General features: G+C 63.0%; 1 long non-coding RNA gene across 3 annotated transcripts; it reads right to left on the bottom strand.

Annotated features, from left to right (window-relative positions):
* Positions 1 to 13,421: 13,421 nt before the first annotated feature.
* On the bottom strand, positions 13,422 to 15,034 carry LOC127489924 (uncharacterized). 3 transcript variants are annotated; one of them, XR_016233375.1, is made up of 3 exons: positions 14,843 to 15,034; positions 13,769 to 13,920; positions 13,422 to 13,684 (listed from the first exon to the last, which is right to left on the bottom strand). It is a non-coding gene; the product is annotated as an uncharacterized LOC127489924 (long non-coding RNA). The 3 variants fall into 3 exon arrangements; XR_016233376.1 differs by having other exon boundaries at positions 13,769 to 13,859; XR_016233374.1 differs by lacking the exon at positions 14,843 to 15,034 and having other exon boundaries at positions 13,769 to 14,836.
* Between the last annotated feature and the right edge of the window lie 5,301 nt (positions 15,035 to 20,335).

Here is a 20,335-nt window from a genome sequence, read left to right as displayed (position 1 = left end):
AGCGTGTCAAAGGTGCAAAGATGGATGACGTCCGAGAGCCGGGAACCTGAGGGTGGAGGCTGTGAGCTGCAGGAAACAGTGCGGGTCCCGGGGGAGGGCGGTGCAGAGCGAGGCTCGTGGGTTCGCCCCTCAGCTCAGCACAGAAACAAAGCCGGAAACAATCAGCAAGAGGCAGAAACTTGTATGTGATTGGCGGGCGACAGAGACCGCGTCTGTCTGAGAGGAGAGGGGGCGGACGCCGGCTCTGAGGGAGGGTCCGGGTGTCTAAGGCGCTGCTGTCTGTCCACTGGTCATCCTGCTGCGGTGCCCACTGCACGGGGTTTCACATACGCGTGTGGACTGGCTTGGGGCTCGTGGAGATAGCGGGGTCTCCTGGAGACTCCCCAGGGGCTCGGCCCCCTCCTCCGCCAGCCCTGGGTGGACTGGAAGGCAGGGTTTAAACCCACAAGGTCCCACGAGATAGCGGGGGTCTCCTGGGGCCGGTCCGACCCTCCCCAGGGCCCAGCCCCTTCCCCTGCCAGCTCTGGGTGAAAGTGCCCCCTCCCTGAGCTGGGGTTTAAAGCCCCCAGGTCACACATGCGGCACAGAAGCTGTTAGTGGGGGGTGCCGGTGGGCGTGGAGACGGACTCTCCAGCCGCAGCCCACAGCCTGCTTGGGCGGGCCACTCCACCTGCGTCTGAGGCCCGCAGACCCCAGCCCCGCTGCCCGGCCTCAGGAAACAAACACCATTTTGTCCTCTTTCTCCTAACCACCCCCCCCACCACCACCACCACAAAGAACACACATGCTGTTCACTTCCAGTAATGTTTCAAAATTACAAGTTAATACATACAAAGATACAAGTACGATGCCGACTTCAGCCTGGCCCAGCCTGGGGTCGCTGTGGCCTTTGGGGAGTGAACCAGCAGGTGGAAAATCTCTCTCTCTCTGTCTCTCTCTCTCTATCTCTATCTCTCTGTGTGTGTGTGTGTGTGTGTGTGTGTGTGTGTCTGTAACTCTGCTTTTCAAATAGATCAGTCTTGTATCACGAAGTACGAGGTCAGTGCCTTTTTGGAAGTTTAAACACGCACCTATTGTAGTCACAGGACGCATGAGCTGACAAAACGCCAGAGACGACGCCCTCCAGGCAGCTCAGCGTGCAGGCGGCCACCCGGAGCACAGGGCAGGGAGGAACCAGAGGGACAGCTGCGGCCGCGCTCCGGGGTTCTCAGACCGGAGCGACACCGCTCTCACCGTAACCAGCCCCGTCGCTCACCCCTCGCGCCTCACCGCAGCCCAGGAGGCGCCGCTCGGGAGCCGAGGCCTCTGCCCGTCTGGGCCGTGCGGCTCCCTCAGCACACGGTGGTCACGTGCCCTGCCTGGCTGCCCCCAGGACGCCCCACGACACGGGTTCCCGACGCGGAGGGCGCTGGCCGGCACGCAGCCTGAGCGGCGGGGTTTTCTGCTTGTCACAGGTGGACCAGGCGGTGTTAGCAACCATAAGGCGCTCATGATCCTAGGTTTCTAAAGCAGGGTGCACGACCCAGCGTCACAGGGGACTCCGCGTGGAGAACGTGTGAGACGTGGGGCAGACAGACGGCCCGAGGCACGCCTCGGATCCCCGCTACCCACGGGGCCCATGGTGTCCCCTCCAGGCGTGCCCATGTCCCCGGGCGGCACGGGTACCCCCTCTGCTCCTGCCCCTCAAGTGCCAGCACCAGGAGGGACCCCAGGGCCACGGTCCGGCCTGAGCCTGTGCTGGCTGAGATGGCCCGAGCGGGGGTCCCCGGGCACGGGGACACAGTGGGGACCCCGCTCCTCCGTGGGTGTTGGGAAGAAGTCTCGGACGATGGAGCCATCCCCAGGCCGCGTCCCCAGGACATAACGAGCCCGCACAGGGTGCTTGTGCGAAGTCAGCCGCACAGGTGACCCAGTGTCAAGCCGCCAGCTATGAGGAGCGGTCAGCAGTGGACACAGCTGTGAGGCAAGACGGCGTCTGGGAAAGAGCCCGAGGCCTGCATCCCCTCCCCCACAACCCCTAGGCTGGGCCCCTCCCCCACAGTCCCCAGGCTGGGCCCCCTCCCCCACAGTCCCCTCCCTGAATTTGCACTCAGGCTTTTCACACAGAAACTGCGGTCTTTGAGGATGCTTCGAACACTCCTGGAAAATGCAATCGAAAGATTTTTTTTATGGTGAAAAAGGACGAAATCTATGCATATGAGGTCTGAAAAATATTTTTTTTTGACAGGCAGAGCGGACAGTGAGAGAGAGAGACAGAGAGAAAGGTCTTCCTTTGCCATTGGTTCACCCTCCAATGGCCGCCGCGGCCGACGCGCTGCGGCTGGCGCACCGCGCTGATCCGATGGCAGGAGCCAGAAGCCAGGTGCTTTTCCTGGTCTCCCCTGGGGTGCAGGGCCCAAGCACCTGGGCCATCCTCCACTGCACTCCCTGGCCACAGCAGAGAGCTGGCCTGGAAGAGGGGCAACCGGGACAGAATCCGGCACCCCAACAGGGACTAGAACCCGGTGTGCCGGCACCGATAGGCAGAGGATTAGCCTAGTGAGCCACGGTGCCGGCCTGAAAAATATTTATTTAAAAAATATGCTCGAGGGGCTGGTGCTGTGGTGTAGCGGGTAAAGCCGCTGCCTGCAGTGCCGGCATCCCATGTGGGTGCCAGTTTGAGACCCGGCTGCTCCACTTCCGATCCAGCTCTCTGCTGTGGCCTGGGAAAGCAGTAGAAGATGGCCCAAGTCTGTGGGCCCCTGCACCCACGTGGGAGACCTGGAAGAAACTCCTGGCTCCTGGCTTCGGATCAGTGCAGCTCCGGCCATTGCGGCCAATTGGGGAGAGAACCAGCGGATGGAAGACCTCTCTGTCTCTGTCTCTGTCTCTGTCTCTCTCTCTCTCTCTGCCTCTCCTCTTTCTGTGTAACTCAGACTTTCAAATAAATAAATAAATCTTTTTAAAAAAATATGTTCGAGTTATTCCTTGCCATAAAAATCTAGATAGGCTCCACGTCCTCATCACGCAAAAGTGAGACAGCACACCCATCCCCCCCCCCCCCCCCCGCAGTCCCGGTGCTCCTGTGGCATCAGGCTGCGTCACGTGTGCAGCACGGAGCCTTCGAGTTTCCAGTGTCCACTTATGTTCACTGCTAAGCTTGAATCCCGCAGGAAAAGCTCCAGGCCGTGATGGCTTTACCGGCAAAGTCCTCCAAGCCCTTCCATCCAGCGTGCAGTAAGTCTTCCAGAAGGAGAAATGGGAACATTTCCAACCTGAGTGCAGAGGCCAGCACAATCGCACACTAAGGAAACCCACAGGCCCACCTCTCTCTCTCTCTCTCTTTCTCTCTCTCTCTCTAAGATTTATTTATTTGCTTGAGAGGCAGAGTTGCACAGAGAGAGAGAGAGAGAGAGAGAGAGAGGTCTTCTATCCACTGGTTCACTTCGCAATTGGCAGCAACAGCCTGAGCCTCGCCGACCTGAAGCCAGGAGCCAGGAGCTTCTTCTGGTCTCCCACGTGGGTGCAGGGCCCGAGGACTTGGGTCATCTTCCACTGCTTTCCCAGGCCACGGAAGAGAGCTGGATCGGAAGTGGAGCAGCCGGGACTCAAACCAGCGCCCACATGGGATGCCTGCACTGCAGGCAGTGGCTCACCCTACTACGCCACAATGCCGGCCCAAGGCCAATCTCTTACAAACGTAGACAGAAACAAACGAAACCAGCAAATTGATCCCACCAACTATATGGGCTGTCACCTGCAGAGAGCCCACCAACCACCTGCGTGCTTGCTGTACCCCAGTGGAGAGGCGTGAGAAGTGCGGGCATCAGCGTTCGGCCATCGGCCTAGCAGTCTTGATTATCCTTGTTCTGGGGGCTTCTGGCCACGACTCCCCTTCCTGCTCCTCAAAACCGAGACCTGTTCTTGACTGTCAGAATGTTTAACGACATTCCCCAAGTGGCCAAACAGCCGGGGCTGGGCCAGGCAGAAGCCAGGAGCCAGGAGCTTCTTCCGGGTCTCTCACGTGGGTGCAGGGCCCCAGCACTCGGGCCATCGTCCACTGCTTTCCCAGGCCACAGCAGAGAGCCGGATCGGAAGTGGAGCAGCCGGGACTCAAACTGGCTCCCGCATGGGATGCCGGTGGCAGCACCAGCCCCCACCGTTGTTTTAAGAAACTTCCAGAACATGGTTTTAAAATGATTGACTAACCAGCCCTGGACACTGAGTGATGACGTGAGGCTGCGGCCCCTGCTCAGAATGTCCGTCACTCACGGTGACAGGCGGGCAGGCCTGGAGAGCTGGGGGCGGGGGCGGGGGCGATAAGGAGCTCTGCCGTCTCCTATCTCTTCCTGCCTGTCCTGATTCAAAGAAGAAAAGAAACAGAAACCGCTCGGAAGCTTTTCTCCTGAGGTCAGAAGCCGCGTTAACTGGTAATAGCGTCTCCCAGGTCCGCTCCGTGTGGGTCTGTAGGGGCCTCCACCGAGGCGGCCACCAGGGGAGACACAACCCAGCTCCACAGGGGACAGGCGCCCCCGCCCCCGCCCTGGACACGCCTTCCTCTGAGCCCCACAATCCTGGGGCACTGCAGGCAGGCGTCCTGGGGTCTCTGCGCCTGGGGTCTCCGTCGCCCCTCCTGAGGCTGGAGACCGTGGCAGCCGGGTGTGTGTGGTGCTGGGCCCCGTGAGACGAGAGTGTTAACCGCTTTTACCGTGAACACCCTGGCACTGCTCCCCGCTGCCTGAGACAGCTGTCCCCAGGACACTCGGAATGCGAGGGACTCTGCTGGACTCGATGACGAACGTCTACAAAACCCACAGCTAGCATCGCCACCCCTAACGCTGAGAAGCCCGGAGCATCGCCCCCCAGCGAGGGGCAAGGCGGGGAGGGTCCCTCTCATCACCTCTCGGCACTGCACCCGAGGTGCTAGCTTACACAACAAAGGATGTGACAGACAAACTGGGCACCAAACAGTCCAAGTTGTTGACAGATGACATCATCATCTGTGGAGAAACTCCGACAGAACTGACCAGAGGACCGTTGGAAAGGATCAGAGAGCTTGCAGAACGCGGGACTGACCCGTAACGATTTCACTCAGCTTCCTACAAAGAGGGGCCGGCGCTGAGGCGAAGCAGGTAAAGCTGCCGCCTGCAGTGCCCGCATCCCATATGGGCGCCGGTTCGAATCCCGGCTGCTCCACTTCCGATCCAGTTCCCTGCTATGACATGGGAAAGCAGCGGAAGACGGCCCAAGTGCTTGGGCCCCTGCATCCATGTGGGAGACCTGGAGGAAGCTCCTGGCTCCTGGCTTCAGCCTGGCTGTTGTAGCCATTTGGGGAGTGAACCAGCAGATGGAAGACCTCTCTCTGTCTTTCTCTCTCTGTCTCTCTCTCTCTCTGTCTCTCTGTGTGTGTGTGTGTGTGTGTGTGCGTGCCCGCCTCTCCTTCTCCATAACTCGTTCAAATAAATAAATAAATCTTAAAAAAAAAAACCAATACTGTTCCTAGTAGCACCCCCCCATGACATCTTTGGGTGAAAATCTAACAAAACATGTAAAAGAGCTGTGTGAGGAAAACCCAAAACTCCGGTGAGAGAAAACAACTGAACAAACAGAGCAATGGTCCACGCTGCCAGCCAGGGAGACCCCTGCTGCCAAGACCCCGGAGCCTGCGGCCAGGTCTGTCCACTTAGCCCGCTGCGGGCGGAGTCCCAGCGAGCCGCTCTGTGGACACGGAGCAACTGACTGATGCTATCGGGCCAGGTGGAAGAGCCCTGCTGGCCGGCACGAAGCCGGAGGAGGGGACAGCTGCGGCACTGGGCCGCCAGCTTCAGGACTCGCTCTGACGCTGGGTGATTGGTGCCGAGAGGGCCTGGTGGCAGACAGACAGCTCGGTGGGTGGATTCTGGACACAATGCGCTCCCAGGGTCCCCTGGCAGCCACGCGTCCTTGCCAAGCCAGCTCACCGCCTGTGTCCCCCTCCCCGCACCAGAGCAGGGCAGGCTTTCTCCAGATGGCACCAGAGTGGGCGGGGCAATCGGGACAGACACCCGGGCTCCTGTCCAGCCGACGTCCCTGCCCCCCACTCGCGGCCGGCAGTGGATTCCCCTCCTGAGTGGACGGCCCAGAAGCACTTAGGAACCCTTCCGGGGCCTCCCCAGCTGGCCGCCGGCCCCTCTCACCTTCCTGCTCCCTCTGCACATTCTGCTCTGGCCTCTGCAACCTTGACCCCACACCACCCACCCCTGCCCTGGAGCTCCTGGGGTTGTCGCAGGGTAAGCTCCTCCCCTGCTGCCCGCTGGCCCGGCCTGCACTTCCCTTGTTTGTGTTTCTGCTCCCCTAAGCCGCTCCCCTCGCTCCCTCGTCCCTGTGGCTGCCTGCGGGAAGTCCTGGGCCAGTGCATGGCCTCCCTGGGAACACCCGCTGAGTGCAGCCCCCCCCCGTCCCCCCCGATCCTGCACACAGGGCACAGGGACGCCCAGCCTTCCACAAGCTGCCGCCAGCACACAGCCCTGCAGCTGTGGCACGGAACTCGGGACACGGCCCTGGGCTGACTCTGAGGAGCGATGGCCGCAGTCCAGTGGCTTTCTGGGAGCCAGGCCTGGAGAAGCCTCATCTGAAAGTTAGCAGGGGATCAGCCTCTCCTGTCCCCTCCCCTCCCCTCCCAGGCTCTGCGTGCGAGGAGCAGGTGCACGGTCCAGCGTGTGCCTCGGGAGCTCTGCAGAGTGGCCGAGTCCCACCGTGCTCGGGCCAACGGCAGCTCCCGGGGAGGAAGGTGCTCCCCACGACGTGGCTTCAGGAACTGGCTTTGTACGACGCGTCCATGCCTAGAAACAAAAGTGCAGATACGCGGCTGTGATCCACGCGCGCAGCCATCGGCGATGCCCACCGAGCCAGGCAGCGGGCTCCAGGGAGACCCCTCTTTGTGCCCTGGCCGTCTGCACAGGCAGGGACGCCGCAGGCCTCTCTCTGCGTCCGTGCGGCAGTCCAGTGCCGCAGGTGTTTGTGTGCGTTCTTCTGCCCTGAGGCAGCTGAGTCCCGGATGAGGCTCCGGGCACACGACCAGGACAGGCCCAGACGGACTCCATGGCCCTGCGCTCCTGGGCCGCACATTGCTCGGAACCCATGCAGAATCTGCAGTGAGACGCAGAGCAGACGTGGGCTGGCCAGGCGTGGAGACTGGAAGCAGGAATGGGGTCGTGGGTTCTCCCCGGCCTTGCGTGGGGACCACGTGCCATCTTCCCTGAGCCCTGTGTGCCCACTCCCGGGAAGGGACAGGAGGTTGTCCAGTGAAGGGCAGATCCAGCGTGCCCAGGAGAGACCCCGGTGCTGCCCAGGGACCCTCCCCGGCCCCACAGAATGACGACTCGGGGTGGCTGAGCACCGTGCACAAGTTCAATGGCTGCAACCTCACCAGCCCCACGGCTGTGGAAAAGCCCATTATGCAGATGCAGACACTGAGGCTTGGGCAAGGCTGGGCCTGGTCCCGTAGCAGAGGAGGGCAAAGCCAGGTTCACCAGACCTGTGATCTGACGTGTGCTCCCAGAGACCTCCTGAGCACTGTCTGTCCTACGCTTGTCACCTCGCCACTGCTGGTGGCCCCAGCTGAACACCCAGTGAAGGAAATGGTCGGCCATCAGCTGGGACATTCGGACCGCACTTCCGAGCGTGCGTGTCCTCGCCTCCTGTGTGCAGTGCTGTGGACCCGGAGCCCCTGGTGGAAGCAGCCGCCCCCCTGCCCCGGGTGCTAGGCACCCACCCACCCGTCTGTTCAGATGTGTGTCAGCCATGTTGTTTAATTTTTTCCCATAGAAGTGTTACGTGCACGTCTCTACATTTGTTCTTAGGCATCTGATATTTTGATATAATTTTTTGAAAAGATTTTTTAAAATGTATTTGAAAGGCAGAGGGGCCGGCGCTGTGGCTCTGCCGGTAAGGCGGTCACCTGCGGCGCCGGCATCCCGTATGGGCGCTGGTTCGAGTCCCGGCTGCTCCACCTTCAGTCCGGCTCCCTGCTGACGCACCTGGGAAAGCAGTGGAAGATGACCCAAGTCCCTGGGCCCTGCACCCACGTGGAGACCTGCAAGAGGCTCCTGGCTCCTGGCTTCAGCCTGGCCCAGCAGCAGCCGTTGGCAGGCATTTGGGGAGTGGACCAGTGGACACAGATCTCCCTCTCTCCCCCCCTCCCCCGATAACTATGGCTTTTAAATAAATGAACAAATATTTTTTAAAAAAATGAAAGGAGGGGCCGGCGCTGTGGCACAGCAGGTTAAAGCCCTGGTCTGTAGTGCCGGCATCCCGTATGGGTGCCGGTTCAAGCCTCTGCTGCTCTACTTCCAATCCAGCTCTCTGCTGTGGCCTGGGAAAATAGCAGAAGATGGCGCAAGTCCTTGGGCCCCTGCACCAGCATGGGAGACCCAGAGGAAGCTCCAGGCTCCTGGCTTTGGATCAGTGCAGCTCCAGCCATTGCAGCCATGTGGGGAGTGAACTACCGGATGGAAGACCTCTCTCTCTCTCTCTCTCTCAGCCTCTGCCTCTCTGTAACTCTGTATTTCAAATAAATAAATAAATCTTAAAAGAAATGAAAGGCAGAGTTAAAGGGAGAGGGAGCGAGAGATAGAGAGAGATCTTCCACCATCTGGTTCACTCACCAAATGGTCACAATGGCCCATCAGGGCCAAGGACTTGGGCCGTCTTCTGCTGTTTTCCCAGGTGCACTAGCAGGGAGCTGGATGGGAAGTGGAGCCACCGGGACTTGAACCGATTCTCGTATGGGATGCCAGTGCCACAGGCAGCAGCTTGACCCACGGTGCCCCACGCCAGCCCTTTGAGTCGCTTTAAATGACAGTTATTTTGGTTTGCTTTTGCAGTTGCTCATCGCTAATACATAGAAATGCAATTCTCCTCCTTATTCACCTTGAATCCTCGAGGGAGCTCCAACCTGTGCCCAGCTCCCCCCGCCCTCCCCACAGCCCCTCTGCCCTCTGGCCCCTGCAGCCCCCGCAGCCACACAGGCCGAGGCTGTCGCCCAGTCATCTGTGCATTTCCGACCTGCCCGAGTCTCCCGCCGAGCCCCGCAGACACAGAAACATGGGCCGAAGCCCAGACAGGAGCGGGCAGGGCTCGGTCTCTCTGCCGGCAGCCTGGGGCCCGGGGCGGGCGGGCAGCGAGGCTGTGCAAGGCTGTGTCTTCAGGAACTAGAGCACTTGCTAAACACAACATGTTCCAGCAGCCCCTACCACGCTCGGAGCGGCCCCTAAGCCCTGGCCGTGCCTGGAGCTGCTCCAACCAGCCAGAAGCGCGCAGCCACAGCCTCAGGGAGGGCTCCCCACTCACAGCCGGGAGCCCTGTGCGCCTGGGCGCAGCACCCGCGGCTTTTCCCTGGGGACAGCGTCTGCGGCACCCGGCAAGCCCTCAGGGGGACGGCCATGCCCTGAGCGGGATTCACTTGGCTCCTTTCCCCAAAACGAAGCCCTCGAGGCTCTCCTGTGGCTCCCACTGAGAGCACCCCAGCTCCAGGCAGCTCTAGAAGCCCACGGTGGGGCTGGCGCTGTGGCACAACGGTTAAGCCCTTGCCTGGGATGCTGGCATCCCTTGTGGGCACAGGTTCAAGTCCTGGCTGCTCCACTTCCGTTCCAGCTCCCTGCTAATGGCCTGGAAAAACAGTGGAAGGTGGGCCAAGTTCTTGGGCCCCTGCACCCACATGGGAGACCCAGATGTACCTCCTGGCTCCTAGGTTTGGCTTGCCCCAACCCGTCCATTGCAGGCATTTTGGAAGTGGAACCAGCGGATGAAAGATTCTCTCTCTCTCTCTCTCTCTCTCTCTCTCTCTGTCTCGTTTTTCCTCCTCTCTGCATCTCTGCCTCTCAAATAAATAAATAAATAAACCTTAAACAAAGAAAAGCGAGCTCCAGGTGTCCTGACTGTGGGTTCGTGGCAGCCTTCCCAGCTCGGGTTTTGTCTGGAGAAGGTGCCTGGCTCCAGTGCCCGCCCGGCCCTGGCCCCAGGAAGCCCACAGCCACCTCTCACAGATAAGAGATCGCTCATCTGCCTGTGCGGGTGGGGCTGGGATCTGGAGCCCAGAGATCAAAGTCCAGGCCTCTCCCTTTGGAATGCAGAGAGCTGAGAGCCACAGGGGCCTGACCGGCAGCGGGGCCTGGCTGGAGCCGCGGTGTGCGGTGTGCGGCGCCCCCCAGCCGCAGGCCCCCCACACCGGGCGGCTCCCGGGAGAGAGGAGAGCTGGAGGCTGCCGGGAGGCCAAGCACGGGCCTGGAGTGAGTTCCCGGCATTGCTGCGCCCCCCCCCCACCTTCCTAGCGAGGTTACGGGGTCACTTCTCCTAGGCAGAGGCTGCCCTCCCCCACCCCCACCCCGTCTGGAAGAAGGCCGGCGCCAGCGCCACACCTCAGATAAGAGCCAGGACAGCCACAGCGTCTGGGCCTCATCCCTGCGCCCCGCCTCTGTGGAGACCCCGCCCACAGCCTTGGGGGACCGGGGTCCAGGGATTCAGCCACCAGGGAGGGGCTGCCCAGGGAGGCCAGCCAGGGTTTCGGAGGTCCTATTTACAACCCCAAACTTCTGACTTTCTTTATTCAAAAGAATAAAGGCTTCAGGGTCACACCCCGCCCCTGGGTGTCCCCACACCGACCGAGGACAGAGCTGTGAGCCAGCTCTGAGCACCCCCGCCCCTGGGTGTCCCTGTCCCAGGACAGAGCCGTGAGCCAGCTCTGAGCTGCCCAGCCCCTGGGTGTCCCCACGCCGGCCCAGGACAGAGCCGTGAGCCAGCTCTGAGCTGCCCAGCCCCTGGGTGTCCCTGTCCCAGGACAGAGCCGTGAGCCAGCTCTGAGCTGCCTTCTGGGCGGTGAGCCAGCCGGGTCCCTCGGGACACAGAGGAGCCGCGGAGGCCCAGGGGACAGAGGCCACGTCCTCTCCAGGGAAGCCAGCCTCAGCATTCCGGGTGCCGCCTGCTGACCCACGCGGCGGAACCTCCTGGGGTGCCAGCAAACAACACCAACGGCAATAATCATAACAACGCCCCCTCCCTGTAAGGACCACAGAGGGGCACCCAGAACGAGCCTCTGCCGGACAAGCCCCGCCCTGCCCTGTGTCCCTGAGCCGGTGCTCAGCGCCAGGCCTCCTCCACCACAGGGCCGAGGGCTTCCGCCTGCGAAGGCTGGATTTTACACGGCCTGTGTCCCCTGTGTCTGGGTTTTTCTTGTCTGTGTGTTTTAATAAAGAGCATTTTTCTTCTGGTTCACTCCCCACATGGCTGCAACAGCCAGAGTCGGACCAGGCCAAAGCAGGTGCAGGGGCCCAAGCACTTGGGACTCGAACCAGCGCCCATATGGGATGCCGGCACGGCGGGCCGGGGCTTCAACCGGCTGCGCCACAGCGCCGGCCCCTTGAATGGACCCTACAAGCTCCAGTGTGGGAAGGAACACGCAGCCAGCGTCTCCCAGCACCACTCCGGGTGCCGCTGGCTGTGAGGTCCCCCTCCTGCGGGATTCCCCCAGCACACCCAGCCGACTCCCGCCGCGGCCTCCATCCCGGGCCTGCTCTGCAAGTCCGCGGATCTTCCAGAGCCGGGACTCCGGCCTCGTGCCGGCCACACCGCCGAGACGGGCCTGGGCTGGAGGAAGCAGCAGCCCCCTCGTTGGTGGGGGGGTCAGGGAGGCGTGCGTCCAGGCCGGCCTGGCCTCGTTTCTCTGGACGGACTCTGGGAACGTGTTGGCTGCAGCGTGCCGACGGAGGCCCGAGGCGTCCCGGGGGCCTTGGTGCGTGGCCTGGGGTGAATTCGCCTTCTCCAGCTGGATGCATTATTGATGGGCGTGTTATAAATTATTAAACAAAATAAATAATGTATTTAGAACCGTGTCAGTCTGTGCCTGGTTACCAGCTGGGATGGCTTGAATGGACCAGAGCCGTGCGCAGACCCTTTGTTAGGGGTTAACACAGTGTTTTGTTGGAGAGACGGGGATTCGCGCTCTGAAGCACCTCACACCTGCCCTGTGTCCTGCAGGACCGAGATCCACCCCGAGGAGGGCCGCAGGAGCGACACAGCTTCACGTCCGCTTAACTGTGCACGAAGACTTGGTGGCAATGCTGCGTGTGTCTGCATGTGCAATGCGTGTGGATTTGTGTGTGCTTGCATGTATAGTGTGTGCCTACATGTTATGTGCATGTGTGTGCCTCATGTGCTTATGCATGACTGCATGTGTGTATAATGTGTGGACTCATGTGTGTGCCTGCATGTCTGGTGTGTGCGCACCTGTTTATGTGCATGTGTGTGCCTCATGTGCCTTGTGTACATGTGTAATCTGTGGATTTGCGTGTGCTTGCATGTGTAGTGTGCATGTGCCTGTGTGTGTGCATGAGTGTGTACTGTGTGCTGTGTATGCCTGTGTGTGCGCACGTGTGGTACGGTGTGGGCTGAGGGAAGGGCCGTATGGGACAGAGGCCGTGACCGCCTGTCTCCAGCAGGGCTCCCGTCTCACCGGGTGGAGCGGAGCCCGGGCCCGGGTCCCAGAGGTGCTGGCTCCGTCCCGGCGCCTGGCGCCCGGCAGACAGCAGCTCCTCCTCAGGGCCTTGTCCTTTGCGGACAGACTCGCCCAGGAGCCAAAAACTCCGCGTGCACAGCTGGTGAGAGCGGAGGAACTTGGGTTTCATTCTGTTCCCAGAGCATCAGCCGGGTTCCGGCAATATAGGACAGAGCGTTTGCCGTGGAATGGGGCCCACCAGAGCCCGGTCTCCTACACGTGTGCTATGACTAAAGCGATCTTCGTCCCCAAACTGGGAACTCATGGTGGTCCCCGAGCTGACTGTCCCAGCCTGGCACGGAGGCTGTGGTCCCAAAGGGGCAGGGGGCCCCAGGGGTCCCTGACTTGCAGGCCCCTCCCTCCGCTGTGGAGCCCCCGGGCCTCTGCAGGGGGCCTGCTGTGCGGCAGACCACACGGCGGACGCTGCATCTCCAGCCTCTGCGTGGTGCCGGGGAAAACAGGTGAGACCAGTGCACCTGCCAGCCTCGAGCAGGCTCCATCCTGCCAGCCCCCGTGCTGGGCCCGGGTGGCCTCGGCTTCCACACCCCGAATCACCTGGATCAGGCCGCCCTCACTGGGAGCCGGGGCCCCGTGGCTGAGAATGCACCCCACTACCTGGGAGGACGAGGCTTGGCTGCCCACAGAATGCTCGGGGACCAGCCAAGGGCGCGCCCGCGGGCGTGCTGGGCGGAGTCTCGCAGGGAGGGGGCAGGGGGTCTGGGCGGGTCTTTGGGCGGCGGTCTCCGTGGTATCTATTAGGTTTTCAGAGAAGCGTGGTCGTGGAGCTTTTCTCAGGCTCTGAAGGCGTGGGAGGCGTGTGTCCTTCATTCTAGCGCCTTTCATGGGGTTTCTAGAAACTTCCATGAGGAGCACAGCTGAGGCTCCCCGAGCGACGTTGAGTGAGCAAAGTGTATTTTTTATTTTACTTTTAAAAAGATTTTATTTATTTATTTGGGAGACAGAGTTACAGACAGGGAGAGGGAGAAACAGAGAGAGGTCTTCCATTCGCTGGTTCACTCCCCAATTGGCCGCAACGGCCGGAGCGTCTTCCAGGTCTCCCACGTGGGTGCAGGGGACCAAGGACTTGGGCCATCTTCTACTGCTTTCCCAGGCCACAGCAGAGAGCCGGATCGGAAGAGGAGCAGCCGGGACAGGAATTGGTGCCTGTATGGGATGCTGGCACCGCGGGTGGAGGCTGAGCCCACTCCGCCACAACACCCCTTTGCCTCCCTATTCAGGGTTCACCCATGTCCTGCACACCTGTGGGTTCTCCGGCTCTCGGACCCCTGTGCATGCCTAGAAAAGCCGCTTCAGCCGTCGCTGCCTCTAAGTGAAACATCTTCCCGTTGGCCTGCAAAATGCAAAGCCTCCCACTGGGAACGGGAGACGCCTGCACTGGGAACGGGAGACGCCTGCACTGGGAACGGGAGACGCCTGCACTGGGTGCGGGCCCCTCCCAGACAGGAGATGGGCTGAGACCCGGGGGGCACCTGGCACCCCCCCCCGGGGATCCTCGGAGACCCTGCCCCGAAGTCCTCCGCTCCCGGAGTCGGGAGCCTGAGCCGCCACAACCTCACAGGTTCGACTCAGAAGCCGGCGTGTTTCCCTGGGAAGCCTGCTGCTAGGAACCCTGCCCCTTCCTGCCCCTCGTGTTCTGCTCAGCTTCCGGGGGTGGGAGAGAGTCCCCGGCAGGGCAGGGAGGGCGGCCGGCCTGGTGCCGGAAGGGCCAGTCTGCCCGGCGGGTGTGGGCCTGGGCGTGCCCCGCCGTCCCGGCTGGCCGAGCCTGCTCAGGGGCTTAGCGAAGCGCTTTCCTGGGCGGGCTCCGGTGCACACCCCGTGACTGGGAGGGCAGCTCAGCCGGTCGGTCCACTCCAGGCGGGGGCAGCTGCAGGAGCCGGGAGCTGCTTGCTGTCTGGGAGTGAGTTACGTAAGCGCCTCGGGTTGGTTACTGCCCACAGCACAGCCCGCCACCCATCTGGCTTGGCTCGGGGCTCTCGGCCCGGTGCCAGCTCCAGGACGGGTTTGTCGTCCCCGCGTCTAGAAGCAGGACGTACAGCGTGGGTCCCAAGTCCCCCACGGGTGCGCAGCAGCAGCAAGCCCACGGCCTGGGCGTCTGGCGCCTGGGTTCCCTCCTTCTTCCTCGTCTCCTCCTCCTCCCCTTCTGCCCCCACGACGCTGGCACAGGTGGCAGCCTGGGTCCCGGAAGCCAGCGGCTGCCAGCAAGGGCCTCTGAGGCTGCTCCCTCCAGGGCGTCTACACGGCCGGAGCATCCTGGCCTTGCTGGGTCTGAGGGGCTCAGAGGGGAGCGGGTATAGACTGTATAGGGGTTCAAACCTGAACCGTCTCAAGGTCAGAGTCGTCGAGCTCCAGGGAGGCGGAGCTGGTGGTGGTGAACGCTGGGTCCCCAGGGTGGGGGCTCCCCTCGCCTCAGCGGTCAGCTCCGGCTGCGGTGGCCTCACCCAGATTCTGGCCTCTGGGGCATCGGCCAGGCCTTGACCCTGCCTTGTCTCCCAGGCTGTGGGCTGTGCTGCCCACACCCCACCCCCACACCGTGTGCACTGCACAAGTCCAGGGGGCGTGGCCAGCCTTCATCACCATCATGGCCGACCCAGGCCGGCTTCACTTGCTCTGCCCGTCAGTCCTCTTGCTGAGAAATGACCGAGCCCCCCTCAAACAGTGACCAGGAACAAGCATACACGCTGCAGAATGACTGGAGCTGGGGGCAGCCACACACCCACTCGGTCCTCGGCCACCGGAACTGTGCCGCGCTCGTCCTACACTGCGGCCAGGGTTTGGCCGACCTGTGTGAAAACAAGGACCAGAACAAGCCCCCCCACCGCAGGACATAGTGAGCCCCCAGGGCCCGTGTGGGCACCCCACGAGCTCCTGAAAACCCCTCCCTACTCTGAGAGTGCGAGGAGACCCCCCACCCACCACAGGGGCCCTGCACTTCCAGGCCACACCCCGGATTCCGGAGCTGAGAGCCCAGGGTGCCGAGGGCTGTTTGCCTCCTGCCCGAGCGCTGGGGATGAGAGCCCTGCTGGAATGCTAAGTGCTGTCATTACAGAGCCATAAATCAGGCCAGCCATCTCCCCCGTGACCTCTCCATCAACCCTCCCCTAGCACCCGGGGCTGGGGTGGGGGTGTCTGGAGGCCCGGAGCCGGCCAGGCCAGGCACTCGCTCAGGCGATGTCTCGGCAGTTATCATCACGCTCACTCACTCGCACTACCTGAAGGTGACATTTGAGCGCGGGTGAAGCTCCCCAGCCGCCCTACTGGCATTGTGTCCACTCACTGGACGCTGCGGCCGCCCTTCCCCGGGATGGCTGGCGCCCCTCCTGAGTGGGCTGGACAGAAGGGGGCCCACGCTCCACTCAGGGACTGACAGCTGCCCCCCTAAACCTCTGGGGACCCCCGCTCGTCCTGGAGGGGCCGGCAGGCACTATGAGGGTCCCAGCCCCCGGCGCTTTCACAGACGGACGGGAAGAGCCGCGGTGGTGGGCTCCTTCAGGGAAGCTATCATTTGGAGAGGCTGGGCGGTTAATTACTACCCAGGGTGCAAGTCGGGATGAGCGAGACGCACGCACAGACAGACGGGCGGTGTGAGGCGCCGGCAGCTCTCATTACCCCAGTGGGAGCGGGACGAGCTGGGCAGGAGCTGGACTTCAAAGGATGTGGACAGGGAGCCGAGAAGCAGGGCCTCGGAAATGAGCTGTTATTACTCGCAGCCTCGTGCTCGTCGCTGAAATATCAAAGTGGTATCGAGGACGCACAGGGCTGGGCGCCTGCTCCCACGCCGCCCCACTCCACACACCCCCCTCGCCCCAACGCACCGCGGGTGCCAGCTGACACCTAGAATCTCCTGTTCGGGGCTCTGAACTGCGCCTTTTCACCTGAGTCTGTCAGGGAAGACTTGCCTCATCTGTCCCTGGAGACCTACCCCCGCCCCGCCCCGGCACAGGCCACTCCAGCAGACCTGGGCCCAGCCGCCCTCGCGCTGACCGCTGGCGGTGGCCTCAGCAGGGCTGGGGTTAGGATAAACACATCAGATCCCGCTCTGGGGCTGTCGCCTCGATGGACTGACAAGGCTGGAATGTGTCTGTCGGCAGGGCCTCCCACAGATGCACCTGCGGGCCTCCAAGCACCCCCACTGACCGGCGTGTGGGTGTCTCCACTTGCCTCCCTTGCTGTCTGGTCGCCGGCTCACCCTGTCCTGCCAGGGCTCAGAACGGAAGCCTGGGCGGGGAGGACCAGTGTGCTTTCTGCGGACGTGGAAGGTGTCATGGGGAGAGGGGGGCAGGAGGGATCTGGCCCCCAGTGAGGCCGCGTCCTGAGGTGTCCTCTGTCCGTCCTGCCATGGCTCTCTTGCCAGTTACTGTGGTTTGGGGGACCAAGAGAGACTGTCAGGGACCAAGGCTGGAGGCACTGTCCCCACTGTTTCTAAGAGCCAGCCAGTGCCTGGGAACCGGGCACTCATCTCCAAACCCAGGCTGTGGCCCATCAGGCATAGTCCAGGGTCCAGGCAGACGGCAGGCCCCCGACGAGCCCTCCACACCCAGCGAGGGCACAGCCATGAGCCTCCCACCGTGTCCACAGCCTCCCTCTCCCTGAGCTGCCTCCTAGCCTGGAACCTGTGCACAAAATCCGCCAGAAAACCCACGCGCGCTTAAACGGCTGTGGTGGCCCGCACTCGGCCGGTCTGTGTTTGCGTGTGTGGTGGCCGGCACTCGGCGTGGCCCCGCGCACAGCACCGTCTGGTGCAGAGGCAGAAAACCGCTTCGACTGAGCGATCTCACGCGTGGTTGTTGGGCTTTTTCAACGCAGCCAACAAACACAGCTCAACGCTGAGTTTTAGACCGACACGTGTGCCTGCTTCCTTCCCACTGGGTTGGGCTCCCAGCTTCTGTGGAGTCGCTAGTCGTAAGAGCATAATTGAAGGCCGGAAAACTCAGTGACACATAGAAACCAGTCTTGATTTTTCCCTCGGATTTTAAAGCAAAGACATTCTGCGCCATCCTGCCAGTGCATGACGCGACCCCAACCCTTCTCTCGGGTAAATGCTTGGTCAGCATTTCTGAACAGGAGCAGCCAAGGTTTCCCTTCACCTTTTTATTTTTGAACATTTTTGTTGTGATTGACGTGCAGTGATTGACGTGCTGACGGGGTACAGTGTGGTCTTTCCTCGTGTGACAGACGCACGATGACCAGAGCAGGGCCACTGCCTCCCCCCCCGGCTTACCTCTCTCCTGTCTCCGGGGATCACTCACAGGATCCCCGGTCAGCGATTCTGAGACAGTTGGCTGCCGTCAGCCACAGGTGCCCCACTGTAGAACGTTCAAAGTCTGCCTCCCGCCCGACGACACCCCGTGCCTGTTAACCGTCCTGTCGCCTCGGGAGGTGACCGAGCTCTGCCCAGCTCGGATCTGCTCTCTTCCGCTACGCGTGACGGTGCTGCCCGCTGATCCGCACCAGGCCCCTTCCCAGCAGAGAGGCTTCCTGCTGCCGGAGCAGAGCGCAGGCCGTGGGATGCACCGTCTGTCCAGAGCCTCACCCTGCGGCTGAGGGCCACCCGCGTCCTCCGTCCCTTCCCTCTGGGCTGGGCTCGCCGCGCTGGTCCCGGCACGAGGCCAGTGCAAGCCCAGGCCTCCGAGTGAGCAGCCACGGAGCCACGGCGACTGCTGCCTCCTGCAGCTCAGACAGCCCCATCCACGGGAGGTGCACCGTGTGCCGGGCACTGCCCAGGTGTGGTGACCTAGCCCCATCCCATAAACGCAGAGACTCAGGCACAGACTGGGAGTGACATGAAGCAGAACTACAGTGATGGCAGAGCCGGGAGGAGTCCACCCTGGGAAAACAGCCCTGTCCACTGGCCTGCTGAGTCCCACCAGCACCCACGGCTGGCTCAGCCGGCCCAGTGCCCCTGGTGGGCTCGGCGGGCACGCCCCGAGTCCCGCCAGCACCCCAGTCAGCTCAGCCGGCATGCCCCGAGTCCCGCCAGCATCCTGGGTCGGCTCAGCCAGCTCAGTGCCCCTGGTGGGCTCCGCGGGCACGCTCTGAGTCCCTCCAGCACCCCGGGTCGGCTCAGCCAGCTCAGTGCCCCTGGTGGGCTCCGCGGGCATGCCCTGAGTCCCGCCAGCACCCGGGTCGGCTCAGCCAGCTCAGTGCCCCTGGTGGGCTCGGCGGGCATGCCCTGAGTCCCGCCAGCACCCGGGTCGGCTCAGCCGGCACGCCCTGAGTCCTGCCAGCACCCCCGGTCAGCTCGGTCGGCTCGGCCGGCACGCCCCGAGTCCCGCCAGCACCCCGGGTCGGCTCAGCCGGCACACTCTGAGTCCTGCCAGCACCCGGGTCGGCTCAGCCGGCATGCCCTGAGTCCCGCCAGCACCCCGGTCGGCTCAGCCAGCTCAGTGCCCCTGGTGGGCTCGGCCGGCACGCCCCGAGTCCCGCCAGCACCCCCGGTCAGCTCGGTCGGCTCGGCCGGCACGCCCCGAGTCCCGCCAGCGCCCCCGGTCAGCTCGGTCGGCTTGGCCAGCTCAGTGCCCCTGGTCGGCTCGGCCGGCACGCCCCGAGTCCCGCCAGCGCCCCCGGTCAGCTCGGTGGGCTCGGCCGGCACGCCCCGAGTCCCGCCAGCGCCCCGGTCAGCTCGGTCGGCTCGGCCGGCACGCCCCGAGTCCCGCCAGCGCCCGGGTCAGTTCTCGCTCCAGTGGCTCAGTGACCTCAGTGCAGTCATCGTCAAAGAAGTCCGTGCCCAGGACGTCTGAGCTAAGCAGAATCAGTCTTGCAGAGAGCACTTCCTCCCTAGGCTGCCGCCCCCGCTCTGTCACACCGCCCAGCACCCAGGCTGGAAACAGGAGTTAGAACTAGAGCTCCGTGGAGCAGGCCTGGCGGTCAGGGCCCTGTGTCCTGACTCCAGCCTCCTGCCCACGACAGCCGGGGCAGGGAGGCGGCAGAGACGGTTCAAGTCACCGGGTCCCTGCCACCCACCTGAGTTCTTAGCTCCTGGCTCCAGCACTTGGGCTGTTGCAGGCGTTTAGGGAGTGAACCAGCAGATGGGCGCCCTCCGCGCAGGCGAGGGCCACCGGGCAGGCCGCGAGGAGACGCAGGCGAGGGCCACCGGGCAGGCCACGAGGAGACACAGGCGAGGGCCACCGGGCAGGCCGCGAGGCCCAGGCTCCACCACCGGGATTTCGGCACCAACCCCATGGCACAGGAAGCCTGCAGAGGAGGCAGGGCCTGGAGCTCTCCCACACGGCTCCTCCCTTCCTGGCTCCCAGGCCACCCCAGGGGAAGAACAAACAAGAACCCCAGGGCAGCTTCCCAGGGCACCGCCTGCCGGAGCAGTGTTCTCTGCCGGGAGGAGGGAGTCCAGTCCAGAGGTGGCACTGCCCAGTGCAGGCCCCAAGCGTGGACGATGCCTGGACTCTTGCATCCCGTGACCAGGGAACCGCTACTCCCTCCCCCAGTCGAGGCCGTGTGTCTGGGCACATGGGGGTGGGCAGCACCGGCCCATCCCTGGACGCCGCCCTGCAGGTGGAAACTGGGTGACGGAGACGCTCTGTTCCGAGCATCCGTGGGCCCACGACCGCCCCTCCCCACACCTGCCGCCCAGGGCCCAGGGGCTCACTCATCCCCCGTGGGGCCGGTGGAGTCCGTGGCACTGCTCATCTGGCCCAAGCTCAGCCCCTGGGAGAACTCCCCCTCCCCGGCACTCACCTCCGGGGGGGGCGCCCCCCACTCCTCGCTCCCACCCCTCTGCTCTTGTTCACGGCTCCAGCCGGGCTGCTCCGGGGGCTCTCCTGTCCACTCCCTCCTCCCCCTGGGACTCTGCTC

This window comes from Oryctolagus cuniculus, chromosome 5 (genome assembly GCF_051225735.1).
Source record: "Oryctolagus cuniculus isolate XC-2025 breed Fujian yellow rabbit chromosome 5, ASM5122573v1, whole genome shotgun sequence".
NCBI lineage: Eukaryota > Metazoa > Chordata > Mammalia > Lagomorpha > Leporidae > Oryctolagus > Oryctolagus cuniculus.
The sequence above is the reverse complement of the archived record's forward strand: the minus strand, read 5'-3'. Positions and strand labels throughout refer to the sequence as shown.